The sequence below is a fragment of the Protopterus annectens genome, chromosome 13.part0 (assembly GCF_019279795.1).
Source record: "Protopterus annectens isolate FY-2018-M chromosome 13.part0, PAN1.0, whole genome shotgun sequence".
Lineage (NCBI taxonomy): Eukaryota > Metazoa > Chordata > Ceratodontiformes > Protopteridae > Protopterus > Protopterus annectens.
This window is the reverse complement of record NC_056747.1, coordinates 121,877,948-121,890,651: the sequence shown is the minus strand read 5'-3', so window position 1 is coordinate 121,890,651 and position 12,704 is coordinate 121,877,948.

Sequence of the window (12,704 nt, the reverse complement as noted above, 5' to 3'; positions counted from 1 at the left end):
GTGTCCTCATTAAGACCCTTATAATATCCCTATCTACTCTAAACCTGTCAATGAAGTAGCAAAGCTTGTATCAAGAGACAGCATCCTCATGACTGTAAAGTAGATAGAAAAGCCACAATTACACCTTTTATAACAAATGTGAGTGTGGTATGGAATCTCATCAAAACATGGCTATGAATGGCAAAAGGATGGGAGAGGAACATGTTAGTGTACAAGGTTTTACAACATTTCTAATTATTACCTCATTATTAGTTCATTTGTTTAAGTTTATTTGTGGCCATCCAAAGTTAGTTTAAATGGTCTCTATGAATTGTGCCTTTGCTGTGCATATGCGTGAACAGTGCCGATTTCATTTACACGTTTGCATAACAACTATGAGTACCATTCAAAATCCTATATATCGCCACATTTTCTTGGAATTCCATCCGTAATGTACCTTAAGTCCCTTTAGTTTGCACTGCTAGCAGTATGCCTATTAAATTTCTTTTGCATTGTACGTGTTTTGACCCTTTTTATTAAATAGTTGCCATTTAGAAATTTGTATGAAGTATCTTTATTTTGCAAATGTTTCACTGAGAGTGCTACAACAGTCATTGTTAAAAGTAAATTATTTTTATAAACTGGACTTTAAATTGTTTCAGCTCTTTACTAACAGCTATATTTTTTTAACTACTGAGTTTTACAAAGAATACTTCTTCAAATGTTTGGATTCTTGACAAAAGCATTTCATTTTAAAAGAAGATATTTACCAGAAGTAGCATTCTAAACTGTTTATAACCACTTCCCATCTGTCAAAGTTTATAAATTCTTATATTTCATAAGAAAAATGCTTTCTAAGCAGCTTAACCCATGGATAAGTATACCAAGAGAAAGAACATCATAATTAAACTAGCTGTTTATACACTTTGATTCCATGTTACATAACTGAGGTTGGAAACAGCTTCTCTTTATTCTTAATACAGGAAAAACACAATGGTAGCACATTCAAATGTGAGACAGAATAGATGTTTTAAGCTCAAAAGCAACCCAGCCCATATTTCTTTAAGCAATGAAACTAGATCTTATGTCAATCATACTGTGTGAAAGGCGCATGAATTTTCATCACCCTCTTATAACACTGACATCCATCTGGACACTACAATTCCAATACCCCAGTAAGCAGTTGGCATTCGCTCTGGAGAAAGGGTATTTATATGCAAAGAACTGAGGAGGTACAGTTTCAGTTAGATATGATGTAGGTATTCTGATGCCCTAATTTTGTACCTTGTTTCTTGCCATACTGTAGTGAATGAACCTGAAAAAAAAGCAGTGGAGTGAAACAATCAATAATACAAAATTAATGGACTTCAACCACTTAGGCTTTCCACAGCCTGTTAATTACATGAATGATGGATGCTATGTCCCTTATAAGTAGTCTCATTAGTAAATTGCTCATTATATCAGGATATTTATTGTCTCTACTGACTACATCATTTGTATATTTATTATTTATTTATTAACTGTGTGAGAGAACTTGTCAAAAGAGTCTTTAATCAAGACTCAGATCACAGGCTAAACAATACAACAACTGTAAATATAGATGAATTCAGCCAAGCTCATTGATCTCATGGGAGTGCATGTATCTGATGAACTAATGGGAGTGCACGCATTTGATGAACTCATGGGAGTGCATGTATCTGTTGCACTCATGGGAGTGCATGTATCTGATGAACGCATGGGAGTTGCACATATTTGATGAACTCAAGGCTGTGCATGTAGTTGAATGATACTCCTAAATGCACATACATTTATTTTTACAGCTGAAATACTGAGCATTTCTGTATTTGACTTCTTTCTTCTACTAGTGGAAGTATACTTCTTAATGGGGGGTTGCCACAACTGGTGAAAATATCTAAAGGATTTAAACTGGACCAAGGACTAAATGAAAATTTCTGTTTATACCCATGTTTATAAACTATTATCGAGAATAAAATTATTCATTTGTGAGGAACACTGAGTATATCAAGTTTGTTGGAGTGCAAAATGAAAATGTATTTTTGCACAAATGTTTACAAAATATAAACAATTCCTCACTGGTAAATAACATTTACTATAACAATAGTACTATAAAACAGTTGCAACATAAGTATAATCAAACATATTAAAGTAGTTAATATAACTAGAATATATTCAATAATATGTAAAACATAAAAAAGAATAAACTTAAGCACAATGTATATGCTTCTAAGAATTATAATAAGGAAAGTTTGAATACTAATCATGAAATACAAACTGACAAAATGTCTGTCTCTTTTTTTTTAAATTTGTTTATACAGGAATACATGATTTTGAAGTGAAGATACTGTCATCACTATTGTGACATTTACTTTTAGGCATCATGTTAAATTGAGAGCATACTCCATCTAAGATCCAACAAACATGAAACTTTTATCTTCTTGAAATAGGTTTATAGGAGGTTACTAGGCTAGCGGTCCTAGAGCCTTTACAAGCCTAGCCATGCTAATCCCAGGTTTCCCATTTGTTCTTTTGGGTAGTTTCCAGAACAAATTTATGAACAGAGTGGGTCTGTGATCAATACCAGTTACCCCTGAAGTCAATCACAGTATGAAATGTTTAAATGTATACTAAACAACGGGATTAAATAATTAACGGAGCTGACTGGCAATTCTGTATTCCAAAGGGGTACATTGAAGCAGAGGCAGATCCTAATAAAAATGAATTCTACTACTAATCTTAGCTACACGTTCGTACACAATATGAAAAAAATCATCGGACACCATTTTGGCATTCACTAACTGGTAATACAACATACACCTCTTTAAAATATATTCAACAGAGTTCACTACATGATGGACTTCTGCTGCAAAAAGTCAACTTCTAAACAAAACAAATAATGTTCAGCAAAATAGTCAGCAGATGTGGTCACTCCCTACAAAATACTTAAACATCTAGAAAACTAACAAACTATTTAAATTATAGCACCATTTCCTTCCTCAGACAAGCTTTTTAACAAGAAGCTTTTTTCTGAAGAATTACAACTGAAAACTACATAGCAGCAGTTTGACAAATCCTATGTTAGCCTGTTTCTGCATCGCAAACTTCCACTATGTGTGTATAAAGATAAATCACCAAGGATCAGAATCCTCAAACTGCACCCTCCCCCCACCCCCAAACTCCATGGTCGCACCAACTCAAAGAAAGGGGAAATTCCTCCCAAAAGGACATCACTGCCAGTCCAACTCATTAATACTGATTTCCCCTGTCAGAGCTTTGATCATCAGGGGTTGAATTTCAAGCAAACAAAGTTCAAGAATTCAATGCTCGTCCACGTGTAGGTAAACGGTACCGCACATATGAATCCAATACGTCCACAACTAACATCTACCAGCATTCTGCAGGGGTTATACATTTTCCCCTGCATCTGCTGAATTGGTCTTTCAAAGTTTAATATCTTTTGCTATCTTCTGAATCTAGCTATATTTCTCTACTTAACTACAACTTAATTTCCTCTTGGCTATAACAATCAGTAAAATATGGATTTTAAATTAAACTCCTAATCACTGCCATCATTTGAATTTTAAGACTGCCTTATGTCATTACCTAACTCTGCTGCAGTTGTCAGGTTTTAATATGGATTTGGGGGCTGTAATAAAATAAACTCAACCAGTTTAACTTCAGAAAAAGATGACGATTACAATAACACCAGCCATATGAAATGATGTATCATATTATTGTCTCATAACTAGTTGTGTTTGTTAAAAATTAGCCATTCATTAAACCACTTCTGAAAATATGCAACCGATTTTGTATTTTCTCCTCTCATTCTTTTGTTTTGTGTGCCTTTCATCATATCTTTTACCTTTTGCAATATTTGCTCCCCTGCTGTCTCCTAAGCAAACAAAGACTTGTTTCTACAACATAATCGGTGCAATGTACAATCGCAGTTTGCAAGTCCATGAATGTGATAGAAAACCATAGCTACACATCTTATGGTAACTTTTTCAAATTCAGAGGCAGCCTTACTGCAGTAGTTTTTCACAAAGAAATGCAGCACCATGTTGGGGTATCACCAAGGCCACGTTTCATGTTAATGAGACACACAGGAGGAGAGGCATATGCTAATTAGCTATGTGTTCTCCCCATAGAACTGCCTGTGGTTAGACATTTTTGCAGCTGATCAGTTAAGAGAATCACTTGGCTACAGAGAGCAGTACAATTGCTCTTGGGGGCTCATGATAATGAACATGGCTAAAAGGTCTTCTTCCTCCATTACAGCAGAGGTAAGAGCTGTAGAGCTCAGTGGTCAAGTAGTGATAGGGGGTATGTGCATGAGTGTATATTAGAGGCTGCAGTGTCTGCCTGGGAGGAAGCAGTAGTGAGGTTAGGTAGGGGTTGGTTAGGGAAGTGTGTGTGTCTGTGTATTTGTTAGTGATAGGGGGTATGTGCATGAGTGCATATGAGAGCTGCAGTATCCGTCTGGGAAGAAGCAGTAGTGAGGTTAGTTAGGGGGTTGGTTAGGGAGGGATGTGTGTGTGTGTGTGTGTGTGTGTGTGTGTGTGTGTGTGTGTGTGTGTGTGTGTGTGTGTGTCTGTGTGTTTGCTTGTGTGTGTGTTTGCTTGTGTGTGTGTGCGTGTGTGTGTGTGTGTGTGTGTGTGTGTGTGTGTGTGTGTGTGTGTGTGTGTGTGTGCGTGTGTGTGCATGTGCGTGGGGGCATATATATGTGTATGTGCATGTGTGTGTGTGTGTTTGTGTGTGTGTGTGTGTGTGTGTGTGTGTGTGTGTGTGTGTGTGTGTGTGTGTGTGTGTGTGTGTGTGTGTGTGTGTGTGTGTGTGTGTGTGTGTGTGTGTGTGTGTGCATGTGTGCTTCTTTGTATGAATGAGGGTGTGTTGCAGTGGCTATCATGTCTTCACAGATGCAACAGTGAATTAAGGGATCCACTAACTACCAGACAAAAACTCTAAATACATGGATTAGGGGGGACCACTAGACACCAAGGAGAATTCTAAATATGTGGGTCAGGGAAACAGTAGCCATCAGGGAGAACTCTAAGTACATGAATTGCAGGGGACACTAGGCCCCTAGGAGGATTCGTCATTTGGTACCTTAGTAGTACTTACGCATAATGGAGATTGGGTAGGGAAACACTAGACACTGGGAATATTGGAGATAGCATGCCTTATGTAAAAATAAATAAAAAATAATAAATAAAATATGGAGCAAGGAACCACTAGACAACAAAAAGGCCTTATCATGCCTTCTTATGTATGTATCATGTCTTAAAGACAAAAAAAGGTAGTCAAAACCTGCACCTTTACCACAGTAAATCTTGGAATTAACTCCCTCTAAATGCAGTAATACAAGACAGGACAACAGCAAGGACAGATTTAAATTCACGATTCCTACAAACTTAGAAAAGTTGCTGGCCCAACAGCTTTTGCACAGCCCTGGATTTATGGAAGAATATGAAGTTTAAACTCTAATGTTTGCCATTAATAAGTGATGAAATCATCCCTGATTTATGAAGGCAGAAAAAGGGGACATTGGGGATGTTCTGACAACATAGGGACAGGTATATGGGATATGTGGTGGGTGTTCACAGGAAGTGTTAATCTGCACTCATAGTTCTTGTGGTTTGTAACTGCAATTCTGGGAAAACAGTTTAGCCAATAATGGGGTCTTTCTTTATTGTATCTAATTTGAATCTGAATGCACTACTAGCATATTGCAGAAACAGGGCCTTTATACAACAGCCTTTAAAACAAGCAGTAGGGTTCTTTATGAATTTACTTAATGAATGCAATTTAAAAACAAAATTAAAGAATGTTCAGAGTATGCATGTCCTATTTTTAATAAAATAACTAAAAATAAGTCCTACAAATCTAAAACTTTTATGCAAAAATATACCGGCAGAAACAACTTCTTTACTGAGCAACATTCTAGTTTTGTATTTAATTATTTCAGTACTTAACATTTAACAAGCAGCCACAAAGGCATGTCATTATGTTCACTTATAGTCTCCACGGTGAGTGTTATTGGAGAACAATGAGGTTGTCCTGTCTCTTCAGCCATGTTCCTCCATCTTGTTTGGAAAGATGACAGACTGAGCTCCCGTTTTTATTCCCAAATGTACTGCTGTTGCTTGCATATGACTGTACTGTAATTTGTTTGCGTCTAAAAACTGGATGTTAATTTGCATTGATAATCAGTTTATTATTCTGGAATTGCTGTAACCAGATCTAGGAATCTAGGAATCCTATTATTTTCTGCAGGTGTTATGACTTAAGCCATTTCATCCACAAAGTACACAGTCCAGGACCATACTATGTTCTAATATGTGTGTGTGTGTGTGTGTGTGTGTGTGTGTGTGTGTGTGTGTGTGTGTGTGTGTGTGTGTGTGTGTGTGTTTGTGTACGTGTGTGTTTGTGTGTGTGTGTGTGTGTACATGTGTGTGATTGTGTGTTTGTGTACATGTGTGTGTTTGTGTGTGTGTGTGTGTGTGTGTGTGTGTGTGTTTGTGTACATGTGTGTGTTTGTGTACATATATATATATATATATATATATATATATATATGTACAGAAACACACACACACACACACACACACACACACACACACACACACACACACACAGAAACGGAAGGAGAGAGAAGTCATCTGATAAAATCAATTTTCCATTCTGATTTCTGGTATAAAACTGTAATTATACACATATGAGTCTGAAAAAATACAACTACATTAGTGGATATTTTGCATTCAGGTGTGCATGAAATGGATTTTAAAGAAATGGCCTTAAAAATTAAAGGGAGCTATCAAAATAGAGCAATAACACTCTTGCCAAAGTTTCATGTAAAAAGAGGAAACTGACCCAGTATTGTAACTGAATGGGTGTATGTGAACACAGAAAATATTTTGTGTTGTAATTTTGAAGCAAAACTGTGTGCACTGTGAAATAAACAAGCCTCTGTTAGGAAACAAAATTACATTAATATGGCTTCTCCAAAACAGAATGCACTGTGAAGTAAACAAGCTTCTGTTAGGAAACAAAATTACATTAATATGGCTTTTCCAAAACAGAGTGCACTGTGAAATAAACAAGCTTCTGTTAGGAAACAAAATTACATTAATACGGCTTCTCCAAAACAGAGCGCACTGTGAAATAAACAAGCCTCTGTTAGGAAACAAAATTACATTAATATGGCTTCTCCATTCAGGTCATTTGGGGTTAGAAAAAAATAGTAAAAAAAACAAACAGTAATGCAGTGACATTTGAAATGAAGACAGCAACAAGATATGGTAAATGAATTTTATTCAGTTTTTTGGTGAAGTTGTCCTTTATGCAAACTGATCTACCGGCTAACTTTACAACCACCAAGATTATTTGAGGTTCTTAAAATATCGTACTGACTCAATAATAGTTGTAAAGACCAGAGGCTTGAAATAAGACAATCTAGATGATAACTATTCAGCTGGTATAGATAAAAAAGGAGTCCTATAAACTTCTGCTTATTGTAGGCTCAGCAACATTGTATCTTTGTTGTGCTACTGGTCCTTGCACCCTAGCTTTGGTCTGCATTGCCCTATATCCCACTTTAAGCCTCAGCATACAAGTAAAGTTTTGAATTTTTATTTTTGCCATTTTACTTTGATACACTGCACAAAATTGATGGCCTGGAAGAAGTTGAGATGCAGTATGCTTTACCTGACTATGCCCCATACAACACACAGCAAAACCTCTTAGCAAGAAATCAAAAGACCTTGACAAACAATCCAGACAAAATAATCTAATGTTATTTGACTTTGCAGAAAAGGAAGATGCATCCAATGGCCTTCAGTTCCTTCAGTCTTTTTCTTCTGATGACTTAAGGACTTATGTGAGGGTGGCCTAATGGTTAAGGTGTTTGCCTTGCAAACACAAGGTGCAGGGTTTGAGTCTCACAATAGATAATTGGTTAGGCTTAAAATGGCTCACAAAGGGCAGTTAGCCTAGTACCAATCTATGAACCTATGACCTTCCAGTCATGGCTAAGTATATGTGCTTAATCATGCTTTTAGAGCCCTGACGTCTAAACGTGGATGAAGCAAAATACAAACCATGATAATAATCACATTTTTGAATTATTTAAAGAAAGTGATTATTTTTCAAACTTTTGACCTAAGCAAAATGCTGCTGTTGAAAAACATTGCACTTATTAGAGGATTTCCCTGTTAAGGTTCAAAAATAGAGTGCAGAATATAAGACTAGATGTAGACAGCTAGTATGACAATAGGAGGTACTGCCAGCCATGCCAGAAGAAGTAGGGCAGTGGATTTGTAACATATGCCAGCACAGCTAGCTGGAATTTTGTAAATAATTATATGTCATTTGTATATCAAACTGATTTGTACAGATGTTTTGGTTGACCTAAGTTAGTTAATGCTGCTAAAACATTTTCTTGCTGTTAATATTTTTCTCTGTATTTTTTCTACTCCATCCACCAGACATAATGATTGTGTCTATCAGCCAAGGCCATTTTTTGCTTCTTAACTCATGGCTGATTTTTTTTTTTTTTTTTGCTACTCAGCTTGGACTTTTTTGATCCTCAGCTTTGAGTTGATGAGGGACCAAATCGGGGACCTGCAAAGGGCAGCAAAAAATCTAGCAGCAGCTCTGATGTAGGAATGAAAGGTACACTGTAACAGGCTATAAGTTAATATTTTCTGTCATTTTAAGAAAGTTGTAACTCAATGAGTTAATCTGGTGGATCTCTGAGAATCTGTTCAAAGGCGATATGATCCTGGATAAATATAGAAATGCAACTACAGATCACAAAACGTCTGAATGCATGGCAGGTGCAAAACACAGGTATGAAGGCAGTGATATCTAATGTTGAAACCAAAAGCTAGTAACTACGCAAAGGTATATTGATCAAATATACAAAAATGACACAAAAAAATAAAATCCAGCACTACTTATTCCATCACAAACATGTAACTCTCAGATCCTGATCTAATGCCTTCAAAAAGTAAGAACCATAAATAAAAGAAAACCATTAATATATATATATATATATATATATATATATATATATATATATATATATATATATATATAAACAATATGTCACATGATAATAAAACTCACAGTAAATGTTCAAAACAGCATTCATTATTTAAACCTTTCAATTTCAACATATCAAACTTTAATAGATGTTGTTTAACCATATTAACTTCTGTTCCTAAAATCTGTTCCAGAACTATCATTATTTTTTTTCCATTTTATACCTCCCATATATGCTTGGCTATAGTACTCTCCCATATTTTATTCCTCATATCATCTAAGTGTTCCTGCATTCTCATTTGAAATTTGCTTTTAATCTTTCCTTAAAAAAATACAGGAACATTTAATAGCATAACTCTCTTTGAATTACATGTATGTTTATATTTAACATTGACCTTTTTCCCATTAATATATTCAAATGTTTTATTTATAAATGGACACATGAAATGGTTACCACATCAAAAAGTGCCTGTAACATTATTTAAAATTCTCAGTATTTTATTCTGTTGACCCTTATAATTATTTTTCACCAGCTATGCCCTAAGATATTTACCTCTCCTGTAAGAAACACTTGAAGTAACATTTTGTAACTATGTCTTTTTTTAAGAATTCACACCTATCTTTAATTATTTACCAGTCAAGATGCCATATTCAGTTACAAAATAAAAGAAATCATGCCTCCCATCTTTTCTCTGTACATTATAAATCTACTTATAATTCAGTCTGTAATTCTCACATAAAGCTTGATCTCTAGTTTTTTAAATTAACTTTATTACATGCACCTCTTTCAACATCATTACTATACCCCTCATTTAAAAACCATCTAAGTATGCCACCTGTTCCCATAAAACATAAAAAAAATCTCTTGTCACTGCATAATTTTCTCACCCTTGGTACTACAATATGCAGGAGATGACATGATGTAAAATTGGTAGTTTTTCTATACAAAACACATACTTTTTGTAGTCTTAACACCCATCAAAGTGATACCTAAAAAAACAAATGATTAACTCTCTCACTATCACTACCAATCTCAATCAAACTTTAGACCAAACTTATTAAGATTTATTATTGTTAAATAAAACTGATGTGAGTATATGTATTTGTCTTCAACTAAGCCTGTAAATAAATTTGCATATGGAGACAAAATGTTTCTCAACTGCTGTACCAGATTTTCACTTTTACAATAGTAAAATAATTTGCTAAAAATTCCACAAGCTCACATGTATTACTGGTAGAAACATTGTTTTTTTAAATATGTTTTTAATGCTTGAAATCCACACTGATGTATATTTGTACATAAACCATTAGCATCTACAGTCATCCAGTACATGCCTTCAATGCCTATCTTGCATTTCAAATTTTCTAATAAATAGAATTCTTGATAAAAGAAGATAACTTAATAACATGTGAATATATAACATTACTAATCAATCTACTAACATTTTGCATATAACTACCACAACCTGCTGCAATTGGCCTACCAGGATGTCTTTTTCTATCTTTATGAGTTTTAGGGTTACAGTAAACATATGGAAGTTTATTAATCCTTTCAGCTCATAAATTGATTTTTATCAAGCATTTAGCATGATATTTCCACAACTTTATATACTGATGTTGTTAAAGTGGTAGTATTGCTCCTTATTAACCTTTTATATGTTTGCTTATTCTTCAAATTACTTAAGTACACATCCTCATGTTATATATTATTTAGTAGCACTTATTTTACCTTATTATACCTGGACCCTTATTTAGCTTTAGCAGTGCTTATTATACTTTAGTATACTTGGACCCTTATTTAGTAGTCCTTATTATACTTTAGTATACTCGGACCCTTATTTAGTAGCACTTATTATACTTTAGTAAACTTGGACCCTTATTTAGCAGTGCTTATTTTACTTTAGTATACTCAGACACTTATTTAGTAGTGCTTATTATACCTTAGTATGCTTGGACCCTTATTTAGCAATGCTTATTATACTTTAGTATAGTTGGATGCTTATTTAGTAGAGCTTATTATACTTTAGTATACTCTGACCCTTATTTAGTAGTGTTTATTATACTTTAGTATATTCAGACCCTTATTTAGTAGTGCTTATTATACCTTAGTATACTTGGTCCCTTATTTAATAGTGCTTATTATACTTTAGTATACTTGGACCCTTATCATTCGGTCTAATAATAAGATGGAGATTATTCTGCATATGCTATCCATTGTGCTTTGTTGAAATTATAACCATTCTTATGACCATATCTCCATTCCTTAATCAGTTTCTGAACAGAATAATTCATCCACTCTATTATCATGTTTCTTCTATCATTTGAAATGGGGGGAATAAATCTATCAACTTTATTTATATTATTAAACAACAAAAAAAGAAAGTCTGTTTCATAACATCAGTAGCATTGAAATTACTGTTTAAATCAGATTTTTATGAATAAAAACTTTCATCTTTATGTGCATAAAATAATTATTCAATTGATTATGTTTTTAAAAAGCATATTAAATGCAAGTTACATTTAAAATGAAAAAAATTCCAACTTAACAGGGTTCCTAAGGTAAACTCTTTGAACAAAATTGAAATTGAAATGTCTGTTTCTGTTATATATAGTCAAGAAATGTCCATAATATCAGTATTTGTGCCCAATACATTTATCAAAGTACTAGACTCAAAATTACTTGAAAGTAATACATTGAGTGCATATTTATCTTCAGAAACCAATAACGTATGTCCTATACCATTTTTAGTTTTGATGATAAATGCCTCGCTGCTAAATGTCTCCTTAATATCCCTGTTTTCATCCCCAAAAGGGGTGCAATTGTTGTTATTACTGTCTAGACTACACAAGCATGTATGTGGCCAAGACACAGGAAAGTCTTATGTTCAGGCAATTTGCCATTAAGATATCTGTCTTTGAGAAGACCTACCTTGATATGATCACATTTAGGATCAGAAATGGCTACTTTGATATCTGTTACATTAGGATGCCCATTATAGGTTCATAGGTAAGTACTAGGCTAGCTGCTCTTGTCAGCCATTTAAAGACTAGCCACTTTCCCTTTTTGTGCTTGAATTAACCTACCCCATTTGGTTACAGACTGGCCTTACCCATCCCATGGTTGATAATTATATAGTACCCCAAATGAGAATAACTGGGATCATGCCATAGATAATTTGAGGGGACTGTTTCATGGGATAAACCAGTCAGGAGCTGCCTCTGTCCATTAGCAGTACAGGGGACAGCCTTGGGATAAATTTTGTTTTCCATCCATAGATACAAGTTGCAGTTGAATATAGACAGAGATGAACTTTGTTTTATGTGTATATGTTGGCCAAACATTAGGTCACTCTCTACATAGTTTCCAAATTCCTGAACAAGTATATAATCTCTTAGAGGTGTATTGTCATTGTAGTAGCTCCCTGTGGTAGTTGACTTTACAAAAATAGATTAATGCATTTTTGGCATTTAGTTTCAATCCATGATTTTGGGACCAGTTATTTATCTGCAGACTTAGTCAACCAGAGGCCCAAAGCCCTTTGACATTGGCTTTTACTTCAGAAATGTAGACGCAAAATAGGAGAGGTCTCAGCACAGAACCCTGAGGTACTCCACTTGTCATAGGTGTCTTTGCGGAGGACACTTACCCTATTTTGATTTCCTGT